The sequence below is a fragment of the Tetranychus urticae genome, chromosome 3, assembly GCF_039701765.1.
Source record: "Tetranychus urticae isolate SD_2017Ah chromosome 3, NJAU_TeUrti_SD_1.0, whole genome shotgun sequence".
Classification (NCBI taxonomy): domain Eukaryota; kingdom Metazoa; phylum Arthropoda; class Arachnida; order Trombidiformes; family Tetranychidae; genus Tetranychus; species Tetranychus urticae.
In genome coordinates, this window is record NC_142960.1 from 12,610,082 (window position 1) to 12,635,580 (window position 25,499).

The window sequence follows — 25,499 nt, forward strand, 5'->3', positions numbered from 1 at the left end:
ACCATTTGACAACTGATATTTCCCTGCATTCAAAATGGCCAGATAAATTGATAATAATTCAATTTGTGGTCATTTTTGCTTCTTTCAGTTTGCTCACATTTGTGTGTGTGTCATCATCAACACCATCATTATCAACACATTGAACAGTTTATGATGAAAAATGTTTGATCTTCAAATATGTTTATACTAATGTTGCCTACTTTTCTGGTCTCAACCATTTTTACATTTTAATTTCCTAATCAATATTGGGATTCATTTAAGTTGACATTGAATGTAAATTGTAAATGAAATTGAAATTAAAAAAAGAGGAAAGATGAAGATGGAAAGATGAGTTTTGTTATGGTTTATGAAAAGCTTACAGTTATTGCCATTTTCACGACAACATGTTTGACTCTCATGACTGAATGGTTTGATCTTCCAGAGGATGATGCTTTTACCGTGATGAAGATGAACAAAAAATATGAAAGGTTGAAAAGAGGCTAAATTGAATGATGATCCTCCCAGAAAATATATATATTTATACGCATAAATATACTTTCATCTATGCTTTTCAAATCAAAAACTGGTTTAACTGATAACTCCGGACATTGCATGAAAAAAAATGTTAAAAGCTTTCATCTCAATCTTCCGAATCTCTCTTCCTGAATCATCTTTATCTTCCTTCGCTTTCCTTTCTTCTTTCAATCTTGTCCATTTTCATCTTTACTTTCATGCATTTGTGTTGCATGTTTGCCTTGTTCAATCAATTGCCTTTTATTTTGTTCATCAATCTGATTGTTAATTAGCTGGAAATTAAATAGTTTCAATTGATTTAGATCGACATTAAAGCTTGCTTGGTTGGTCAAGGTTTAAGGTTTATTTAGACGTCTTATTCACGTTTATTTTGATTGTTCATTTTTGCATTCAACATTTGGATTAGTAAATTTTTGTCAAATGACACTTTTAAGTTAATTGTTGCCAATCAATTTGATTTCAACTTTTCATTTTCTCATCTTGCGATTCCTTTTCTTTTCATGTTTACGCTATCACGAGTTTCGTCTTGGAATTGGTTAAAGCATTGGTTTTGTTGGGCTTTGAATCAAGTCTATCATCAATTTGATCACGTTTTTTCGGTTAGTAGTTGCAATAAGATTTTTAATTGTTGCACTTGATCAATCACTCAATATTTCAATCAATCATCAATATCATTTGAGTTTTAGTGAAATCAAAGGAAATTGGCAACAGCCAGTTAGAGTAAATTTTTTTGAACCACTTGGCGAAATCAATCTTGAAATAAATAATGCGAATGCTAACATGAAACCAAATCATCAAGGATTAAAAATTTTCAAAGCTATTTAATCCAATTAAACAATTGAGAGTTGTAAATTGTTCATCAAAAGTGAATTGAAAAAGGATTTACAGCCTTTTTATCACACAACCAAAATTTGTGTGTTAACTTTACACTGGAAACACTTTCATTGTTGATAATCATTCATGTAATAATATTTGATACAAAAGTCTGACAAAACATTTAACTTTTTTTTCCTCGCTTTTCTAGCTTTCCATTTTAACTGTTTGGTATGAGCTGGTTTTGTATTAAAAATAATTCTAATAATAACGATGATAATATAATAAAAGTTCCAGTTTTCTATGAATGAAATGGTTTCCATTTTTTTCCTCTTTAGATGCTTGGTTTTGCTGTTGATAACAACTTGTTTCAATTGAGAAGCCAAAGAGACAAAACTGGATGACACTTGAGGTTGATAATAATACAAATAATATGCTAAATAGATGGTGAATAAAGGTATATTATATATATAAATGTATATGTCAATATGGATTGTTACTTGAAAAGAGATTCATCCGTATTTGGTGTGTTTGTGTATGTCCATTTTGACGATTCTTGTATTATGATGATCCAGAAGAATAGAGAAGGCGGAATAACTTCTTTCACCCAATATATATATATATATATTTATGTTATCAAACACTGAGATTGTTGGTGAAATTGAAGAAGATAAATTCATTAAGGACATCTTTTAGGGTGTCATGGACCCATGTAACTCTTCTGGATCATCATCATCATCAGAAACAGCAGTAGCAACATTATCTTCTTTTCTTTTGCTCTTGTTCTTTCTCTTTTTGTATGTCCAATGGTCCTTTGAGAGTCCTTCAATGATAATCGATTCTGCCAATGGGGAACAAAGTAACAACCATTACACATCATTCCTTGGTAACTGAATTAGAATGTCAGAAGAGAAAAATGGAAATGAAGAAAAACGCAAAAGAGAAGAAAAAAGAAAGAGAAACAAAAATAAACTTACATATAACTGTTTCATGTTTCACTTATTCCTTTTTCATGGTCAAACGTCCATTGTTGTCGTCTATAACACCGTTATTTGCTTATATTTTAATCCACCGATGGTTAAAACATAAGTATTTATAAATATAAAACTGAAGGATAAACATTGAACCACTAAATGGTTAATTAATTGACTTGAAATTATTTCTCATTATCTTTGCTAAGCTTCAATGAGTTAACACAATTACAAGTCTCAATGTAGTGATTTCCCCTCACCATTGCCAGGCCAACAGTTTAAGAGGGAAATTTTCCCTCTTTCATAACACATGTTAAGCTTAATTTGTTAATTTTGTAATGTTTGTCTTTTGTTTTTTTTGTTAGTTTTAATTGCTGTTGCTTGATTGATTTATCAGCTCACCCAATTGATTCATTGTTTCTTCTGGCTCATCATATTAATCATTCTAACTAAATTTACTGCTTCATTGAATGGTTAAAACTTTTGAAACAAATTCGCAGTTAGTGGTTAAAGATTTTTTCATTGACTTCTTGTTACACTTCAAAAATGTGGTTTATTTCTTGGAAATGATTCCTGAGTTAATCATAATTTTCAGCTGGTTTCACCTTAACTAGAATCTGAAACAACATTTCAAGATTTAAGCTTTTATTGATCTGGTGAATAACATGAAGCTTATTACATGGTACTTCTAAGGGCAAAGTTGATCAATGAATATGGTTTATTGTGTGTATTTTGCTGTACGAATAACAATTTAGTGCTGTATTATTACTGATAGAATGTCAATTATTGTTCAATTGCTGGAGAAACCAATGGAAATAATTTGCTGTTCGTTATATTTGATTGTTTTTCATTTCATTTATCAACACAGAATGATAAAATATTGTCACTTTCTTGTTCATCAATTTTTTCATCTTTATTGTTATTGTTGATGATGCTGTTTCTCTATTAGTGTGACTCTCTTATTGATAAATAAGTCCCTCATGGTGAAGTGATTTATCAGAATAACATGAGAATAAACCAGCAAGATGATGAAAAACATAATCGTCCATTCATGGAGTGAAGATGAGCAAAAAAAGTCGATGCCAAGAAAAGGAGGAGAGAGAAAAAAAAGAGAATTTCATTTTACCATCTTCTTCTTTGATTCACATCTTTTCAAGACAAATCATTTAACCTCAAGTAACTTGTAATAATATCACAATAATAAGCGAAAAAGGCAACTGTCATCATCTCTTTTCAATTCAATTTCAGTAAATATTTTGGTAAGAATGTAAAGCTTACCAAAAAATGACAAACTCGGAATCAGCAAGAGTCAAGCAACAACCACAAAAGCCACAACATAACATCAACAAAATACTTGGAATGCTTTTGTTCGCAGTTGTCTTTTTGTACACTCAAGTTAACCATTATTCAGTTAAACTCGAAATGAAAGAATCAAGACGAAAATGGAAAAGATTTCTCATGATGACGAATGATAATTGTTTTATCTTGACTCCCAAAAGTTACCAAAGTTAACTCAAGATTCTGAACATGGTGATGATGATGTCCATTAAAAGTAACAAAACAACAAAATATGTCCACCAAAGAAGTGCAAAAAAACTGCAAACTCAATATTATCCTTTTGTTACCTTACAAATTATCTGATCCTTTTTGGGTAATAACTCATCGACTCTGGTAACACTCAAATATTTTACACGTTCAACTGCAAATAGCTGAACAACAACAAACCAGAATAAACCAGATATTACATTTTTTGTTCATGATGATTTATCCAGTTGATATTCACCCTGATGTATGTCAACCATGATTAGTGTGCCATGATTTTTTTTGGTTAACACTTTAATTTTGGATCCCTAATAGTGAAGGCAAACAAAAACGACAGTCAACATTGAGATCAACTTTACAATTGCATATTCACTCTTAATTATGACTCTCTTACTCAAGTTACAATTACGTTTCACATCTTTTCATCTCATTAAACCTTTTGTTACTTATATGACACCAAGAGGATAGGAGAAATGTTAACAATAAAGTTGCGGAGGTTAATTGTAAAATGCTAATGAGAAGATATTAAAGCAATTACAAAACATACAGTTGGAGATGCAAATTTTCACCATTCCTGACTATCAAAGTTGATTTGAAAATTGGTAATACAACTGGAAGGTTGAGCTGGAACAAAAATACCGAGATTTGATATCACGATTGAACAGAATGTTAATAAATCAAAACAATAAATGGAGGTCGATAAAGGCCAATAAGCTGTTAGCATGAGCTCGGAATCCCCATTGTTATCAATAAATCTACAATAATAATGGTACAAAATTTGGTTCTTTTTTTTTAAAAAAAAAGCCCAAAACATACCAACCATCAACCAACAGTCTAAACCATTTTTCTCGTCATTTTGCTTCTCCATTTCAAGTGATTTTCACAATATTATTCATATCAATATTGATAATCATAATAATACAATATAATGGTAAAAAATGATAACAATATGAGCAAAGACGAGTAAAAAAACTGAGTCAATATTGAGTGAAAAAATGATAAAACCAAGACGTTTCCTATTGTATTGAAGCACGCGTTTTTGAAACACACGCGTTTAAATAAAAATAAGTTATCCAACTTTTTACTTTTACAATAACATCATTTTATCACTGCTATTATCATGATTATTATTTTGAAGCCTTGATAATAATAAATCTGTAGATAAAAATATCCGTAAATGCATGGCAAAAAAAAGGAGATGAAATAAAACCAAGCAAAGGCCAATTTTGTTTACCAATTTGCAGTTATGTATTTTCAAGTTAAATTTTCACGCCTTTGAAATCAATTGATTTTCCCAGTTGACTTGTGGTTACATCTTTTTGAAGTTACAGTATATAATGATCATCCCAATCATCGTAATCACTCTTGAAATAGTGGTAATAATCATAAATTGTGTGTGTGTGTCTTCAAATCAAATTGAGTGAAAAAAAAGTAAAGCTTGCAATTGATTTATAATGATTTTAAAAAAGACGCCATAAATGACCATAACGCCACATTTGGACTGAAAAGGGCAACACAAACAACAACAAGATTGACGAGTATTTTACATTGAATTATAATGTTAAATTTTAATTATAGTTTTCCAAATTGCTGATTTACTCTAATTTACCTGTGTAAAGATTTATTAGTTGCTGTGAATCTTTTATTTAAAACTCAAAGACTGAACTTAAACTGGATTTTATTTTAACATATTTTGAGGTTTTTGTGAATCTTAACCATCTTATTATACCAAGTTGACTGTGATAACTGTAATCATTTTACACAAAATAATTGAAATATGCAACATGAGCACAGTTAATTGTAATCTTGAGCTCATTCAACCAAATCAAGGTGAAAATAAGAGTGAAAAGTGTGATGACTAGTTAGAGATGAGTGATGGTTAACAGTGATAATAACAATTTGTAATTGTTAAAAAAAGATGGTGACAATTTTGAAAGATTGAAGTTGTTTCATTTTTAAAACTGTTTCTCCTTATCAATGATAAATGTTTGTTGAGATGAAAGGAGGTAAAAGAAAACTCGGCGAATATAAATTTTTAAGAATAGAGAAGACAAATTGATAGATAAACTCTGGTATAGTAAAAAAAGCAAATTAAGAGGACTTTAATATGATGATGATGTTGATGATGATTGGTTAAAAAATGGCGAAAAGGAAAAGTTAACAATTGGTTTTCATGCGAACAGTTTCTTCATCTTTCTCTCTCTTCACCATTCCATGCTCATCTTATATAAACTGATAATCACACTGGAAAACAAAATGATCATCACTCATGTTATAAAAATTTGTTTATTTACATCATTAATCATCTTAACAACAAGACTAGAGGGTTAACTGTTTGTTTCATCCTCATCTTTGTTTTTTTGTGCCTTTTTTTCACTTGAAAACATCTTTCCAAGGCTTTTCAAGAAAAATGAAGCTTATTACACTTTATTTCAGCTCCATTATTGTATCTGGTTAAATTGCGGTAAGATGATCTACTTTAAACAATCAATCTAGATTAACCAACAAGACAAAATATAATATAACAAAATTGCAAAGACAAAATAACATCAGAAAGCTGAAGATAATAGTTATTTACTTTATCATCATTAATGTTCATCATTTTACTTGATAAAAAATCATTTGTTTCAAATAATTTCCTTCAAATCACACAAAACAAATGAATTGAAATAAAACGACTAAACCAATTGGAAAGATATTGACTTTATATTAAATCAAGGTAATTTGATTGTCAAGTGTTCATCATCAATTGTTTCAAATGGCAACCTTTAACACATTTGAATAAAAGCGCTTCTGTTCAACTGTAAACAGTGAAAGTTGAATTGATTAGGGCAACAATATGGTTGTTTAGTTAATTGATAAATTGACAAATTGCAGTTACAATTGACCGGAACAAAAGGCACAACTTGACCACGGAATGATTGTTGACAATTAATTGTTTGATTATACAAAAGTGATTAAGTGAAAAGGGAAAAATTGTACAAGTGAAAGCGTAAAGGGCCAAAAATTAAAGTGATGATTGTTGTTGTTGATGATGATAATCATGAAAAAAACAGGCAAATTAACGGTTGAATGAAAATAACTAGAAGATTATTAATGGTTGTTTGTATTATTAACAACAAGACTCAAAGGGTTTAAACCATTAACCATTAAAGGAGGATGGAGAAAAGTAATGAAAGAAACAGAATCAAATAATAATAATAATAATAGGAATGATAATATTGTTGTAATAACATTAACAAACCAAACTATCAACAGCTTCTCAAGAAAAATTAATTTCATGGTAACAGCAATTGCAATCATTTTCATCTAAATTAAAAAACAAAACAATTCATTACAATTGAATGATGAAGGGAGAGAAACAAATGAAACATCATTTTCAGTTTAACAAGGAAACATAAGGTTTAACTGGAAATCTTAATTTTTTCAACATTGTAATCAAATTTTGATTCCCATTCTCTTCATCATCATCTTTTCATCATTTCATCTTACACTTGGATGCAACAGTTAGTGCTGTATATTTGTCATCCTCTCTCTCTATCTTAATTGATATTATTTTCAAACAATTTAGCAAAGACAGTGAAAGTCAGCAGAAGAAAGCAAAAAATTAAATCACGAAACTCATAAGACTGGGACTTTTTACTCCTCACTTGGAAACGTTTATAATTACATTATAACATGATCAAGAGGAGGGTCGAGAAGATAAGGATGATAGAGATGATAAAGATGATAAAGATGAAGGAAGTACAGATGAATAAAATAGCGAGAGTAAAATTTTACATTTGACTTTGCATTCGACTTACAAAAGGTCTAACAGTAAGCTTTGCTCGATGGGACTAAAGTGATTTACTCAGGTTACGCTACCAGTCAAGCTACTGAGGCAACTTTGACTAATCACACTTAAATAATGATAAATATAATGATGGTCAGGGTGAAAATTATATTGAAGATCATGATAAGGATTGGAATAAGAAAAGAAATTTTCATTTCATTTTCTCCGTACAAAAGGCTTGGGTGTAAACTTAGTTTGATGGGACAAGAGAGACCTCCTTAGGTTGCAATATTTACAGCTTGAGGCCTGACTCGTACTGAACCGCAATGATGATTATAGAGCTTTGATTAAAATGAGACAAAATGTGTTAGTTTTAGTTATTAACCAACTCTAATTGTAAATGTCAAAAATGATCGTCTCTTGTGATTTTTTCAACTTTTCATTTTCATTTTTTGCTCATTTCTTTTGCTTGTTTATTAAGTTTATCATCAACTTTTTTGTTTCATCACGATTGTTGGTGATATTGTTTTTGTCATCAAAGTGACATTTTGTCTCTGACTTCTGCTTTTTTTGTGGTTGCTGCTGTTGCTTTTGCTGTTACCGCTGTAACTTTTTTTGTTGGTTCATTGTTGCTTCTTCCTTCTCTCTCTTAGGCATCAATTAAACAGTTAGTTAGTTGATTAAGGCGGAAAGAGTGATGATGAGTATGATGAATACTAGTTGCTTCTTGTCATAAAAAGGTTCAATGAAAACAAAGCAACAGAAAAAAATACACTGAACCATATCTCATGAGAGTATCTGAACGCTTTTTTCTGTCTCTCTGTTTGATCTGACAAATCAAATATTCACAGCAACACTCTATATAGCTTTGATTGCTATTGTCTTCAAATATTAATATAAACTTCATGTAATCCACAAATAAAGACACTCTTAATACAACTTCAATTGCTATTTATTGATATTCATGTTTCAACCTAGCATTTTGATTTGTCAAATTTCCATTCAAAAACTAAAACTGTTCTTAATCATTCCAAATATATCGATTATTCAATTAAATTGGTTTAAAATTGAAGGCTGAAAACATTGAAATCAGTGATTCTTGGTTAACCATCCATTTTCAAGTTGCACCATTTGCTTAATGTTAATGTTGACCGTTTATTGTTTGACTATTACCTGAACTCATTACTGAATTATACAAATTGAAATAGAGTGAAAATGTCATAAAGATTTATCTATTCACCCTTGTAATGTTAACTATTGACTAACTCAAAGAGGTTGCAAATGACCATTTGAAATGATTAGCTACCAAATGAACTTGCTTTTTTTCATTTCACTTTTTTTTGCCTTCTCATTGAATTGAATTGATTCTGGTCAACAATGGTCATAACATGGAAAAGGTTGAACTCTCAGACTTTTGAGCATCTTTCTTGATCATTAACATCATCCTTTTCCTTTGTCTAATCACCATTACCATCATAACCACAACGTTTGACAATAATCAGATCCTTAACTTGAACATGAATATTAACATTGATTATAATCAACTTCACCAAGGATAGTTATTAACAGATAATTTTCCACCTTTTGATAATCCTTCCTCAACTCTGCAGCCAATCTATCGATGAATCTAAAAAACAAAGAGAAAAGATGAAATTAAAAAATGAATTCCATGTTTGCTTATCCAAGCACAGCTTGAAACCATTGAAACATGTTTCTTGGAAAATTTTTAACTCCTTAAAATGATGATAATAATAATGATGATTATGATGTTGATCATGTTGGTGATCATGTTGGTGATCATCCTCAGTATCCATAGTTGGTTATGATTGAAACAAATTGCTGTTAACTTTAATCTAAACTTCATGATCCGTATCAATGGATTTTTATTTGGAAACATTTGCGCTGAAAAACAGGAAATAATCTTGTCAACTGTTTACTCTTTTTTTTCGCTTGCCTCTCATTGAAAACCATCAGCATCTCAGCATCTTTTAAATCTTTACAGTCATCATCATCATCTCTAGCTTCCGATTTGTGAGTCCTTTTGTATGGTCATCAATCGTCGATAAAAATTAACTTCAATCCTGAAAAAAGGACAAGAAAAAAGAGAAGATAAAAGTTAATAGAGGACAAGATATGATTGTGCCTTTTCTTCATCTTCTTGTATTCTGCTATGTTTTTACACATCACATCATCCTCATCATCCTTATAATCATTCACATTTTCATCTCATGGGACAATCTAGACAAGTTTTTAAACAAACCAAAATTGAACCAAGAAGAAGAAGAAGAAGACAAAAAATGAAGTTCAATTTTCATGAAAACAGTTTATAAAACTTACTCTTTTCCAGTCAATTTAATTGATGAGTCCAGATCAATATTATTAGGCTTTACCATCATCATCATCATTTTCAACTTAAAATGCTGTAAACGTATCCATTCAGGTATATAAGGATGAAAAGGAAGAAAAGAAATGGATCAAAGTGTATTAGTAAGATCAAGTTTAACCTTAAAGTGATTAAGTGTACATTTGTTTGTATCAAGACAAATAGCATTTTGACTTGAAACAAATCAATCAATGATTCAATTTTACCTTTTTTTTTATATATTTTTCAAGCCTCAATATCAACAACATTTGAACATCACATTTCAATGGTTAATCAGTATTAAATGAAATAAGTTTAAGAGATTTAAGACAAATCCTTGCAACAGAATCTCATTTTTTATCTTTATCTTTCATATTTTTACTCTTCCTTTCATTGGCATCTTTAGATATCATCATTACAGCATCATTCACAGCATCTCTAATCATCTTTCCCTCCTTTTCATCATAATCATCTTCTCCTTCATCTTTTTTTTTCTTGTGGCTTTTTAATACTCAGTTCAACGGGAAATTGAAAAAAGAAGTGACAAAATGGATGAATGATCTTTAATATAATCGGACATTGGTTTACTTTCTTCTTCAATCATCTTTCTCAACCTCATCTTCATCCTCTCTTCTCTCTCTCTGCACACTGACTTTTATCAATTCTAGGCTTAACGGACCAGAATAGATCAAAATCAAATGATAAAAAAATTGTGGTTTCTCATATTTTTTTATCCTCGCCATCTTTTTTTATACTTTGCCCTTTTCTTTGGCCTTTATCAACCTCTTTCTTCCTCATCTTCTCCTCTTTTTTTTCTTCTCTGTCCTCCTCATATGGATCATAATCATCTTCTCATATTGCCTTTAACCTACACCAATCTGAGCCTGCAACTTTACTCTGTTGTTATTAGCATTTTGTTATCATCAGATAAGGCTAAATTAGATGATCAACAATAATAATAACAATCTATAGATCCAAATGACCTGTCCATTAGATTGGTTGACTGTCTTTTGGCCTCTCTCGCCATCTCCATCATCTTCCTGTGACTTTGTTTTTCTCCTTGTTTTTTTATTCACATATCTTGACCATCCAAGTAACCATTGTTACTCTTATACAATCATGAGCTTTACACCGTCAATGTTATCAGTCTCATCTTTATCCCTTTTTGGCCATCCACATGACATGCTAATAACCAAAGGTTCCGAGGTTTTCATCATTTTTTAGCAATCAGTCTTCCTAACCACCATCATCTTCATCGTCATTTCCCTCTGCCTTTATTTGTCCAGAAACAATAAGATTGGTAGTAACCTTACTGGTGAAAAAAAAGAGGAAACTGGAATTGTAACAAAGCATTTCTGGATAAAAAAAAGTAGAGAAGATAAATAATGAAGTTATTATTATGGTGACTCTCATTAACACATGAAACTGGTCAACATCATTTGCTTTCTAATGTTGCTCTAATGATGTAAATAGGGAAAGAGACGACCAGAGATGATGATGAAGTCAATGGTTAATCAGGGAAAAGAAGAATGATGATCATGATGAAAGCTTGGGCTCTTCTTTTGTGGTGAAAAGAGTATATCAAATTGATGCCTTATTTTAATTTTGTGGATAACATTAAGAGATATAAAGATGATAATGACGATGAAAGGGAGGACGAGGAATCAGAGAGGATAAGAAGATGAACACAGATGGTCATCAAGTGAATTGCATTAGAGGAGATAAATAGGAAGCAAACAAGAAAAAAAAGTTGAATGAAAAGAGGTTGAAAAATGAGGGTTGAGATGAGGCTGAATGAGAAAAAAAATGTTTCATCTTAAAGAGTGATGATTGAGGTTCATTAAAGGTTAACCCTTTCATTTGAGTAATGGCAACAAACAAGTTGAAGGTTATGAAAGGTGTCCAAGGCAAGGGAAAGGTTCATTTTGTTCAGTTTTCAGTTTCATTCCAATCGAATCAATATTCATTTTTACATTAATAACGATCCAACTCGATTGGAATGAACCTAAAAAACAAAACAAATCAAAAAGGAGGGGATCTGAAGGATACGCAAATGATAAGTGGTTAGCAGGAAGATCAAGATGAGATGTTTAGATGATGAGGAGAGTTCATTGGGAACAATGTTTTGTAGTCACTTTCAATTGATCATGCCTTCTGTATCTCTTGACTCCATTTGTTTCCAATCCAACGGAATTTCAAGTAAATCACAATCTGAAAGATCAATTTCATTAATTGGATTAGAGCAAGATGAGGAAAGAGAGAGAAAAAAGAGGAAGAAGAAGAGTTAGTGAAGAGAGGAAAATGAGATGAAGTCTTGTTGTGGGTGACTTTTCATCATCCAGGGATGAAGAGAGATGAGAGACTGTTTGTGGATAAAGTTGAAGATGGTGATGAAGAAAAGTCAATTGTCATCATCAAGTGAATCTATACATTTTATATGTATTGTCTATTGTCATTATTACATCCTTCCACTTCACAACATTTACTCTTGATAATCATTTTCATCTTCTTTCTTTTCTTTTCCATCATCTTGTAAACCATCTTCATCTTCATCCCAGCATCTTATCCAACATCCTTCCTGACATCTTTTGCTCTGCCTTCTTCCATCTGTTTAACAAAAAAAAGGAGAATCATCATGTTGATCATAATAATAGCAACTTTACACTTTGGTTTGTCACTTCTTTTGCCTTTCTCCTTTTCATCGTCATCGTCATCCTGATCAGTTCAAAGTTGATAAAATAGGAAACAGGAAATATCACAACGAAACCCTTGGAAACACCTTTTAAGACCTGAAATGAAATAAAATATTGATAACAAAAGAAAGTGTTAGTTGAGTTAACAAGAGCACAACACAAAAGACATTTAAGAGGCAATTAAAAGTTAATCAACAGTTATCGATTAAACTATCCATTAATCATTGTTGAAATTTCGCACGATTTTCATTGAAAATCTCTTCAAATTTACAATGCAATGTACAATTTGATAACAAATTGAAAACATAAAATGATTGATAGAAGAAGATGAAGAAAAAAAAGACAATATTAGAAAGGCAAATCATTTCCTTCTCTTCTTCTTCTTCCTCATCTTCTTCAATCTCAACCTCTATTCATTGATAATCATATTTTTTGTGACAATAAATAGATATTTTAACCCCATCAGGGTTGAGGTCAGTAAAGGATGAAAAAGAGTTACTGACCGCTTTTTGTTTGTGTTTTTATAAAAACAGAAAAGAAAGTCAATTGATTATTATCTTTAAACGACCATTCATCGGATACTCCTTCAGATTCATTATTATGTATATCATCCTTGTGGTTATGATTATTGTTATTATGTTGGTATTCCTGGTTGTCCATTATTATCAATTTGTTTCTGTCAATGATAGAGAGAGAGAAAAAAAGAGTTAAAAGTGAAACATTTGTCTAACAATCAAAAATGGGTAACAATCAACTTATATTGAAATTGATTTTGTCAGGAAAAAGCACACAAAATAGTCGGCAAACAAATCCTATCACAATTCCCCATTGACACAGCTACTGTTGTATAAAGCTAATAATTTATAATGAAAATTTTTTGCTTCTCCAGTAAATTATTGTCCATTAATATTAGTTAGTTAATGAACTGATCAAGGTGTAATGAGTTCTCACTAAATGTAATGCTAAAGTGATCAAATGATGTCCAAGCTGTCAACAGAATGGTAAATCTTATAAGAGGATTTAGTGTCAATTTGCTTCATTAATTTAATGTAGCATTTTGTTTTTTTAATTAACATCATCATTTTCAATCATCAATGATTAAATATTCATTTTTCATGTTACCAGGGATTAAAATGGGTTTAATGTTAATCTGTCTCTTCCCAGTCCTTTATTAACAAGCAATTTGATTCCGTCATTATAGCTGTATCGTTTTTGTCATCGTCATTAAAATTTATTGTATTATAAGTTGACTCTATTTTGTTAATATGATTCTTGAATCTGGTTTTTTTCATGGATATTGGTTAATTGTTTGGTGAACATTATTCTTCCATAATTATCTGATGTTTGCTGGGATTGTTGGATTAAACAAAAGTATGGTTAATAAATGGTGATAAAATTGTAAAATGGATTCTCTTTGGTTGAATTGTAATTGAATCTGAAGTTTTTTTGTCTCTCTCTCTCCTGTTTTTGGTCTGTGAAAGGACAGATAAAGTACTCAATGAATTGAGAGGATGAGTGAAGATGAAGATGAATTGAAGAGGAGAGAAACAATGAAGCTGAACAAAAAGGAATACAATATTAGATGTTTGATAAACTTGATATTTGGTTGACCGACAGACAACATTTCATATGTAATATGTACAATTTGGTTAAATCCAAAGCAATTTAATGAAAGAGAATCCATTTTATCAATAATATGCTTTGTGTGACAGAAGATGAAGAAGATGATGATGAAGGTGGAGGAAAGAGGATTTAGCTGAAGAGGAGTCAATTGAAGATAGAAAGAGATGATGGTGATGATGATGAGGATGAGGTGTGATCCTTTTATCCTGGCCTAATGATCTAGTAAAATACTTGGGGAGAGAGAGAGAGAGAGAGAGAGAGAGAGAGCAAAGATGAGGATAAAGTAGCAAAAAACTTGAAAAGTGATTTGAATGAGTATAACAGAAGGTTAACACTGGATAAAAGACGATAATAAAACTGAATTTGATCATAATAATAAACTTAACAATATATAAATAAAAGGTATAAGAATGAAACATGTAACCGTGAATAAGTTGAAATGTTAGGGTGTAAAAATAACCATTGGAAAGGAAAGGATGATGAAATGACGAGGAATATGTTGGGAGTGAAAAAAAATAAAAGTTATCTTACCATTTGACATAAATTTCATAGCAAACCAGATAATAAAGTGAAATGTAGATACATAAATGTGGATAAAAAAAGGTATAGAGCATCCTTTGGACTGAAAATGATTTGGTCAAAATGATGATAAGATGCGGTTAACAAAATGTGTCAAATCAAACAGACCGAGGAAAAGGAAGAGAAGAGAGAAACAAGGAAAGAGATGAAGAGATAGTGAAAAGAGAGTGAGGATGAGAAGAGATGAAGAGTCCATCAGATTGTTAGGTTATTTGTTGATGAAAATTTGGCATACAATGGGATTTGAGTCGGCAACAATCAATCTCTGGACACTGGAATGAAGAAAAAAAGTAAAAAAGTGAAAAAGTGAAAAGGCAAAGATGATGATGATGATTGTGATGATGGAGGAAGATATTAATAACAAAGGATGAACACTTTGAACCGTGAAACAAATTTAACTTATAGCATCACTTGATCGTCACTGATCTTTGGTTAAAAGAGAAACAATGAAAGCATCTCTTTAACATTACATTACAATCATCAAATTAAATTGTGTCAATACAAAACATCAAAGCTTTTTTGACCAAAATTCAATGACCAATAGATGAGTGTAATTTGACAAAAAATCAAAGTCGATTAAAATTAAAAGCTAAACAATAGCAGCTTATTTTTACCATTAAAACATGTTAATAACAGTAAATATGCCTATTTGCAATTGACACAAGATGGCATTACTTGACAAAAGGTTTTCAGCAAATTTACAAAAATTGTAAAATTGTTTGAATTTATGGTTAAACTAATTGTTGAACTGAAAAGTCTTATTATTGAAGGCATCATGGAAAGCCAAACAAAACAAAATAGACACAGTTTATCATCTTGTAAGAAGGTTGAAGGTGGAAAGGTAAGGTCAAAGGGAGTTTGCAAGTAAAACCTAATTGACCTTTAAGAGGGTAAAACTAATTAGTTAAACATGAGGGTAACAATTATTTTAATCATACATTAACATAGTAAAGCATGTTCAAAAGGTTCATCTGTTTAAACAAAAGCTAAACTTAATTAGCAAGCCTAAATGGTTACCATTTAGTTCAATCAATTCAATCAGGACAAGCTAAAAAATCTTGAGCTAAAAATTTAACACCAACAAATGATTTATACAGTGAATAGTTGATGTTGGTTACAGCAACTATGACAATGGATTCATTTGAATCATGTTATGTTATTACTTCTGATCAAAATTAATAAGCAAGGAAAAGCAAGAAAATAGAGAAAATGCAAGAATTAAATTAAATCATCAACTCTTAAATATATTTGATGTTTAGATGAGGATGGCAAAGAAAAAATTTCAGAAAAGCTCAGAGTGACTAAACATTATTATGCTATTCATCATGTTTTATGAATTAGCTTTCTTACGTTTTTTTGATACAACATTCAATGTTATCTTTGTAAAGCAGAAAGGTTTACTTTTGTATATTATTTTAATATACAAAGATGATAACTTGACGATGAACTTGCATCTCTTTTATTTTCATCTTATAACTCCTTGTTTTCTTGGTGATGTTTACCTATTTTCCAATGGAAAATAAGTTAAGAAGATTGTCACTCAATCATCATCCAAAATCATCATCATGGTTACCATTATGGTGGAAATAATCTTCTCCAAGGTATTTTCTCATCATTTTGTTGATGCTTTTTGTATCCATAAAGTCACGTTAACAATAAACTTTCTCCTTTTTTCAAGCCTTTCAACGATCAACCTGAAAATATAAAAAAATCAACAGTTAATAGCTAGTTTCCCGTGAGATTAGGATTTACTTTTTTTACTCACCAAATCATTTGTTTATTTTTGATTAGACACACAAACACATTTTCACGATTCAATATGCATCTCAAGTAATCAACAGATAATGCAACAGCGCAAATATGATTAGCATGAGATGAAATTCAGTTTCTTGTATCCGAAATTGTGATTGATTTTTGGCAGATTAAAGCATGAATCACCTGAAAAAAAGAGAAAAGAAATGTAATTAATTGAAAATTCACTTATCAAGAGGTGTATTCATGAAAAGAATGGTTCTTATTAAAACTGTATTATCGATAAATTTATTGATATAAGCTTCAATACTTAACACTGATCAAGTAGGATTAAGTTCAGTTGAAGATATTAGCATTACGATATTGCCTTTAAAATGCAAATTGGTTTTGTATACATGTCTATGTCGATATTTACCTTTGCAATGTGATAATACAAATGTTATAAAGGTGACGATGAAGATATTGGCTGGCTATCTGTAGATTTTGGACTCTTTTTTCCAATCAAAGGGGATTCAAATCTTTTGTGGACAATGTCAAGAACAGAATTGAATGAGTAAAAAGAAGTGTATTTTCCGGAAGAAAAGAAGGCTGATAAAATAGGAGTGAGTAGATTAACAAAAAGGATGATGATCAATAAGAAGTGGAAGAGACTTTGAGGTTAGCTTTTTTTTCTTGTTGAATTAATAGTTATAATGGATAGAAATATCACAGAGATTGAGTTATCCTTTTCAGTTTCGTTGGTCTTTTCACATTACTTAGCTACTTTTTTTAACTAAAAGAGGATTAAAAGAGGAACCAATGGTTGATCCATTTTATTTAACTCCTCGCTTGCTTTCAAAGCTCAATCCAATAAAGATTTGAGATTTCATAAGATTGATTCATTGGCTATAAAGTTGAAGCCATGTTTTTTTTGTACAAGCCTTGAAAAAAGGTCAGATTGACTCTTTATATTGGCCAAATCAAGCTTAACCATCAAAGGGATTAGCTTAACCTCAGATAAATGACTAACCAAAAAAGCAGTAACCACACTCTCTTAGGCACAAATAATAAATGTGAACAAAAAAAAGATCATCCAAATGTAAATCTTATTTGAAAGAGATAATCAAGTTAATAAAACATGTACTACCTTTTTTAAGCCATAGAGGATAGAGTTGAGGGACGAGCAAATAAAACCACAGTTTGTAACAATTAACAAATCCAAAGGCTAATTAACTTTTAAACGAGCTTAAAAAAGCGACTTACCAACCAGCTTTAATCTCAAGAAAGATAAAAAAGCGGTTAAATTGTCAGCCAATGATTGTGAAGCGCGTCTTTCAAACAATTGAACGTCAATCAAATTATTGGACATTAATAATGAAAAATGAATTGGCTCGTGGTCAGTGCAGAGTAAAAGGTCAATATTAGGAAGGATAGAGGGTATTTTGATGAAAATCAATGACAAAGATGCTGTCAAGTTGCAAGAAAAGTGTGAAAACGGTTTTCAATTCAATTGAAAATCACCATCTTCACCATTGTATTGAAAAGGAAAGATAAATATTTTTGTTATGAACATGTTACAATTTAGGATAAAGTAAAAAAAAAGTTAAATGATTTCTTTAGACTATTATATTATGCATTATTATTATTATAATGTAAAATATGAATAATATGTTTAGGAGGTTAACAATGTTTACTGTATAACATTGTATCCATCATAACTGTCATTAGGTTTTGGTTTCTCTCAATCTGTATGCAAAAAAAGCCCAACGTATGTAAAATGTAAGCTTTACAAAAAAAACAGTTTTCTGAGGTTGATAATAATGAGCCCCTTACCTTGCCCATAAAAAACAGTGAATGTTGATTGTTGTTTAATCATTTAAACTTGAATCTATGAGCCTTTTTGTGTTACCTAAAAAAATCAAGTAAACCATTAGGAACCAAATTTGGCGGTTAACGGCAAAAATTTACACAAACTTAACCTATCTTGTGCTATGATGTTATTGTACCTAACCTTGGCTTTACATTTTGTTTTCAGGGTTTCCTCTTTAAGATTTGACCTTTTCACGGAAGATAAGCCATAAGACAGGTCACACGGGTTGATAAGTGAAAGAGAGTCAGTTTAAGTTTAAGGTAAAATCTCAAAGAAAAGGTGAAGAGAGTTCGTGAGGTTAACAAGGTTATCCTCATTTCTTAAGGTATAACTTGATTCTTGTTTTTTTTTGCTGGCTTCGTATCCGCAATCATTTTGACCTTTCCCCTAAGGACCTTTGACTTGAGTAAGAGCAAAAAGAAAGAGATGAGAATAGGCCTGGACCAATGACCTCTCTTAACTAACACAAGTGACCACTTTACTTGCTTTATCTCGTTCCTCTAGTGTTTCTTGTCAGGTTAAAATCTTGCTTCTCCTTTGCCTTTATTTTTGGGTAAAAATGTCCAGTACTTTTTTTTGTGGCTCACTCAGTGTCTAACCTCATGTTACCACCTTTAGTTATTGGCACTTTGTCACTTTGTTGTGGTCATCAGATGATATGATATTGCATTATAATAGCAATGATAATAATAGGATTCAAAGTAAATATGGGAAAAAGCCTTGAGGTCATTTATTTTACTTTTTTCTTCTCCTCTTCTTTTTCCTTGAAAAAGTCAATTTTTTGGGGCACTTTTTTGCTCTTGGTCTTGGGTTCCTTTTGTGTTTTAATACATTTATGTGATTCGGAAATGGGTAACAGTCAACAAAATTCAATTGTTATCATTGTTTTCAATCAGATTCTGAGTCTTTGATTGCATTTTAACATCAAAATTGAACCAGCAAAGGACAGTATAAGATATTTTTAGCTTTCCCATTCAAGATGTAATGGTTCACCTAAAAGTCCATGTTATCATTCAATTTACGTTATTGACATTGTTGTTGTTGCCAAACATGAATTTTGACAATTTTGGTCCACTTTAGCAACATTTATCAGCGTCAACATCGGATCTGGTGATGACAATAATTGCCAGTTTACCTTGTAGTAAAGGAATGGAAATAAATAGGCAATAGAAATTGTTAAAGTGTAAAAGGTGTGAAAAAATTGACTCTTCTTGGTTTTGAGGTTAAAAACTTGAAATAATAGTAATGCACAGTCAAACTGTGAAATCTTTTGGGTTAGGTGCCAATTGGTTTGTTGCTGTTGATACGATTTTACCATCGTTTATTAACACAGTTGAGGTAACACATCACAAAAAAATGTTCAGGTAAGTTGATATTATCAAGCAACATTTTTCTTCATCTTTTTTTTCTTTGGCTAAAATTTCCTTTTTGTGCCTCTCAATAGAAAAATGTAAGTTGAAGAGAAATATTTCTTTGGTTCCTTTAGACCAAAATCTTACATGGGCGTTACAAGTAGGCCCAAGAACAAGGGAAAAAAAGATTGTTTCAATCCTTCCATTTCTTCTGGTTCGCCTTTTCACTGCAGGTTATTTGGTTTCTTGTTCATCTTTACCAGTTGATAATGTCAATCTTGAGATTTTATCCTTTTTTTGGTCAAACTTGCAGAAGAAAAAAAAGAGTTTCATTTAGTTCTGGTTCCCATGGACCCATATTCTTGGTCCATGGTAAATGCTCCATACCGTTTCTTCAACTTGCTTCGGTTGCCTCTGTCTAAGTTATTATTTTCTTTGGTTCCAATCAAATAGTTTAAACTAATAATATCCAGGCCTTTGTCATCCATATCATCCTGATCATATCCTATGGTGGATCACCATCTAACCACCGTTTACTGGTAAGATAGAGAGAGACCTCTGACCGATTGAGACAGCTTTTGACTGGACTGACTTCCTTACTTTCCCTTCAACTCAACAGCAATCCATTTAACCCAGTCTTAAACCTACCCTTAAGGGTCATTCCAAGTCAAGACCAATTTTTTCTTCTCTTTTGCTTTCTCTCTTCTCCATTCCTTGGCTTTGCTCATTCAACTAACTGGTTGTTTCTTGTTGTCAGTTTAGTGGAAACCCAGTGAGAAAAATGATGATGAGATTCTTAGACCCTTAAGGGGCTGGGCCCTTGACTGGAATTGTTTAGATGATTAGACTTTCGTTGAGATGTTCAGATTACAGTGAACGGGACTTTTACATTACTTGAAGCGAGTAAAAAGCGAAAAGATGGCGATGATGAAGAAGATGATTTAAAGCGAGGCAAAACAAAGAAGACCAAAGATTGAATTTAGCTTCTTCTTTCTTCTTCTGTTTAGGTGTTCATGTTTAGAGCTGGTTGCCCGGGCCATTTGTAATATCTCGTCCATTCCCGTTCATTTTGATTGTACTTTATGGTAATTCATGCTCCAGTTAATAGCTGGTATCATTGGCCAACCTGAATGGATGATAAGAAATAATAATTAGAGTTGAATAATATTCAAATTGATTTGGAGGCATTTTTGTTTTACTGGTTTTGCTTGGTTAGCTGTTTGATTGAAGGTTGAAAGGTTTCAAATAAATTAAATGTATCAATCAAAGGTGTAAGAACTAATTGTAAACAGAAAGTAAACAATGTAATTATGATGTAATGATTATCAATTGAGAGTGAGAGTTAATCAATTGAAGTAAAGAAAACATTTCATGTTCAGTTTGTGAGCAGATTCAACATGAAAGGTTATTTTATCATTTCTATTGAAAATAAAATGATGATGATAATGATGAAAATGTCTGGGCAAATAAGAAGAAAAGTTAAGGATGAAGATAAAGGCAGAAGTAAAATAGCTTCATGAGCTTGTCAGAATATGAATGTTAACTACGAATTTTTGCTTCTCTATTTTTTTCACTGATCATCCATTTGCAATTAATAATTGAATGTGTACTTTTAAATGATTCAAGTGAAGGTAATTGATGAACCATGAAGTAAATCTTTGATAGACATCATCATTTTCATCATCAAACTTGTTGGGTTGAATAAAGAAAAGGTGATTTCAAACAAAAAAAGTGGAATCCTGTTTTGCATTTGTACCTTTATCAACATTTTCACCAATTAACAGGGAAACTGCAAATAGGCCCGTTTGATGGTTAAAACATTCAGGCCAACAGTTTGGACAAAAGTTGTCTTAAAATTGAATCTTTTAAAACAACATTTGTCCAAAGATTACATTTGGCTGGTAAAATAAGTTGATCGCAGTAACATTGATTATAATCCAGTCAACATAACCCAGACAAGCTAATATTACAAGGCAAATACATTTTGTCTTCATCATCACAATGATCACTTTTTGAATCTTCAATGATCCATTCAACAGCAGCAGCAACAACAACATGAGAAATGAATGATGATAATAAATCTTGTGAAGGGCAAAGATCAAGGTTAAAAGATCCGTTAAGATCATAGGCCACTTTGTTGAGGCTTGAAAAGTTGCTCAGTCTAAAAAAATTGGTGGAACGCAAAAAATTGATGTTAACTTTAAGGTTGCCGAGAAGGTCAATCACTTTGTTGTTGCTCTTGTTGTTATCTCAAGTTATCACTTTTGTCCATCATGTTTACCGGTAAGGTCAGTTGGTCAAGAAAGACTAGAGAGAGAGAGACAAAAAGATGGAAGCCGAAAGTAACAGGCCAACAAAAGTCTTTCACAAAATGCCATGAGAAGTAGCAGCAACCATCAAAGGTAATCTCGTGTTGTGGCTTCAACTGGATAAAAAAATGAAAAATAAACAAATTTAGTTGATTGTTGTTGATTTATTTTGATGTAAACATCAATCAGATGATGACACTTAGGTTATAAACTCATAATCATAGTTATAATCATAGACTGAAAAATGGTAGCACTTACTGGTCACAATGGTGAGGATGGCAAGGAAAGCCAGCTGAAAATGAATTGACATTGTGAGGCAAAAATCAGGTGTTTCATCAACTGCTGCTTGTCCATTCACTATTGAAAGACACTCATCAATTAAATTTATATTAGATGATAATTAAGGTTAAATCACTTTTAAATAGAGTTGAAAATGTCCAGTTCAACAAAAGGCTATTTAATGTAAATGTAGTTTCTAGTGACTTCACCATTGTCAACCATCTTCATCTCACATTCAAGTTGACTAATTAAACAGAATAATGTAAATTGCTTTTTTATTTACTCTTATTTGGTGAAACATTTCTGATACAATTGACTTGCCAATCCCATTTCATGGTCAATAATTTTGGTTCAATTCTGTAGATTTATTTGAATAAATTTGACTGATTTGAATTTCAAAATTATATTGTCAAGCTACTTGTCTAACCCAAAAGGTTGCTGAAAATGTTACAAGTTGACTAATTTGAGGCCTCTTAAAAGGTGTAATTGAATTTAGTCAAAGCGCTAATTATCGTCAAAATTGTATCTAAATTTATTCATTTATGGATAAAATTTCATGGGACAGTAAATCAATTGGTGTAATTTGATTTCAACCTCAAGAATTCGATTGATATTTCAATTTTACATTATTCTCAAACTTATGGTTGAACAAATTTTTGTCACTTTTGCTTTGAATTTACAATTTGATTCTTATTCAAATTCAGTGGGAAAATACTTACAGTTGGTTGACAAATTAAAAATCAATGTGTAAATTGTAATCAGTCTAAATGGAGTTAACGATGTTTTAAAGATGAAACTGATTCATCAAAATTAGCCTTCAGGTTGGAAGGAAGCAAAAACAAAATGTTGATCAATCAAGTAAAATTAGTTTGTAATCAATTGAATTGTTAATTAGTCAACAGACAAAACGTAGTAAGCAAATTTGTTCATTAAGTGTTTTATTATTATGTTCACAATCATGTTAGTTGTTGATGATGATCATCATGCTGATGAAGATGATGATTAACATCATCAATAAATGACCTGAAGGATATCAAGACTATAAGTGTAATGAAAGGTAAGGTAAAAAAAGAGCTTGAGGTTAACCAGAAAGAAGAGGTTGAATGATATTTTAATTAGATTGAGCTTTAATTATTAATTCCAATGGTTTTCTTCATCCTATCCTCATACATTAAAGGTCAAAGTAATTTAATACATGTATATATCTAGATTCATGGTAGTATTGAGTGAATCAAACTAATCAGTCATTCAAAAGGCTGATGCGTTTGACCTTAACATTGTAAACTGACTGTTAATAAGCAGCAACATTCAGTCTAATTGTTAATCATGTATTGAACGCGTATCCGAGGGATGAGCTTTTCCAGTTCAAGATAATTTATTCATCACTATCAGTACCAGAAGCTAGCAATTGGGGGACCGATCGAAGCACCAAAGATCAATTTTTAGAGTCCAGAGTAGATTCGATGTGTTATGGTTTGATCGTCAAGCCAAATCCCTTTACCTGAATAGGCTTTAGCCTGAATTGAATGAATGGTAAAGCACATCTTGAGCCGGGTAAAGGTAAAATTCAGAGTTGAAGTCAGATTTTGAGTCTCATCCCAATCCATGCTGTGGTGGTGTTGATATGTATCCTCTGTAACATGAAAAGAGTGAAGAATGTGTTAAAAAACGTGATTTTTCAAGCAAAAAGGAAATCTAATTGAATAATATAATGATTTACTTACTTAATTTAACTAAAATTTTGCTAAAATGCTGATGATATCAAGCAATATGGACTGTTGTAAAGGTCATTAAAAAATGTTTATCCAGTTATCAAGATATATACACTGTTGATGGTCACGGAAAGTAAAAGAAAGGTTACTCCATTAATTAATTTACTTGGTTCCATTGTGTTGATAAAATTAATTAAATTGACCAGAAAGCACCTAAAGCCTTGATTATCTTAATAATTATTCAAAATGGTTAAACAGAGAGAAAATTAATTAACAAGACTTAAAATGAATCCCACAAAGCAGCCAAACAATGAAGTGGAAAAGTTAATACAGCATTAACAGTTTCCCTCCAAACATCAGCTGTTAACCAAAAGTGTGAAACTGTTGGCTGAAAAATTAGTGAGCGCACAATTTGAACTTGAGGTTATTTAGATATAATATTAATTAATTTGATTAACCTTAGATTACAGGTAACATTTGATTGATTAAAGTTGAAATTTTCAACAAATAACATGATTCTTCAATTGTAACCTAACCAATGGAGGAATACAAAAACTGTAAACTTTCCTAATATGGTTGTTGATAATGATTATGAAAACCCTTAATAACAAACATTATTATCAGTTTCATAGCATTTAAACAATAGAACCTGAATAAAGCTAAACTTAGGATTAATAAATTAATGATAATTGGCCATTAACCCTTGAACTTGCAATTAAATACAAAAAAAAATCTGAATAAAAAGTGAAAAGTTAAAAAATAGAAACCAGAAAACCCGTAAAATCTCGTTGACTTTTAGGCCGAGGTAAAGCAAAAGTCAAACCTAAGACTATGTCGTGTTAGCATCAAATTCACCTCGATTGATCTCTGATTAAAAACTCAGACAGACACTTGAACTATCAATTACTTGATCATTGCAAGGAAATGATGAAGATGATAAAAAGACGAAAATGAAACTTCACCTGAAAGATCTGATCAAGAAAAGATGATTACAGGTATCAAATCATCATCACAATAATCATCTGTTTGGATCTCAAAATTACGCATTTCAAGATTGTTCAATGTTTCCATTGTTGATGGTCAAGATGGAAAATCTTTATCATTGTAACTAACTTTAGCCAATAATGTTGATCAATAAACCCTTTTCACAGGTAAATCTATTTCAACTGACCATGAGCAGTCACAATTGTTTCATTGAACGAAAGTTGATACAAAATGTAATGGAAAACAATTTTCATGTTTCTAATGTTTATTTTGATTACCTATTTGTTTACCTGATCATCATAACCATTATCTAATTGTTATTATTGTAATGAAATATGAGATATGAATGCTCTTTGGTGGCCAACAGTTAAACCTGATTATCAGATTTGAAACA

General features: G+C 31.1%; 3 long non-coding RNA genes across 7 annotated transcripts; all 3 read right to left on the reverse strand.

The window, feature by feature from the left end:
- Positions 1 to 1,314: 1,314 nt before the first annotated feature.
- LOC112538603 (uncharacterized) lies at positions 1,315 to 5,420 on the reverse strand. Its single transcript, XR_003081809.2, has 2 exons — positions 2,304 to 5,420; positions 1,315 to 2,216 (listed from the first exon to the last, which is right to left on the reverse strand). It is a non-coding gene; the product is annotated as an uncharacterized LOC112538603 (long non-coding RNA).
- Positions 5,421 to 8,547: 3,127 nt separating this feature from the next.
- Positions 8,548 to 10,083, reverse strand: LOC149093381 (uncharacterized). The gene is made up of 3 exons (XR_016199710.1): positions 9,949 to 10,083; positions 9,566 to 9,692; positions 8,548 to 9,238 (listed from the first exon to the last, which is right to left on the reverse strand). It is a non-coding gene; the product is annotated as an uncharacterized LOC149093381 (long non-coding RNA).
- Positions 10,084 to 10,518: 435 nt separating this feature from the next.
- LOC107359923 (uncharacterized) lies at positions 10,519 to 24,448 on the reverse strand. Of its 5 annotated transcripts, none has more exons than XR_016199708.1 (12): positions 18,579 to 19,644; positions 18,433 to 18,508; positions 17,747 to 18,345; positions 17,036 to 17,138; positions 16,634 to 16,806; positions 16,442 to 16,562; positions 14,821 to 15,140; positions 13,789 to 14,013; positions 13,170 to 13,342; positions 12,637 to 12,762; positions 12,125 to 12,184; positions 10,519 to 11,328 (listed from the first exon to the last, which is right to left on the reverse strand). It is a non-coding gene; the product is annotated as an uncharacterized LOC107359923 (long non-coding RNA). The 5 variants fall into 5 exon arrangements; XR_016199705.1 differs by lacking the exons at positions 10,519 to 11,328; positions 12,125 to 12,184; positions 12,637 to 12,762; positions 13,170 to 13,342 and adding exons at positions 22,103 to 22,246; positions 22,389 to 22,487; positions 23,911 to 24,042; positions 24,134 to 24,448 and having other exon boundaries at positions 18,579 to 20,947; XR_016199707.1 differs by lacking the exons at positions 10,519 to 11,328; positions 13,789 to 14,013; positions 18,433 to 18,508; positions 18,579 to 19,644 and having other exon boundaries at positions 11,555 to 12,184; positions 16,371 to 16,562; positions 17,747 to 17,887.
- Between the last annotated feature and the right edge of the window lie 1,051 nt (positions 24,449 to 25,499).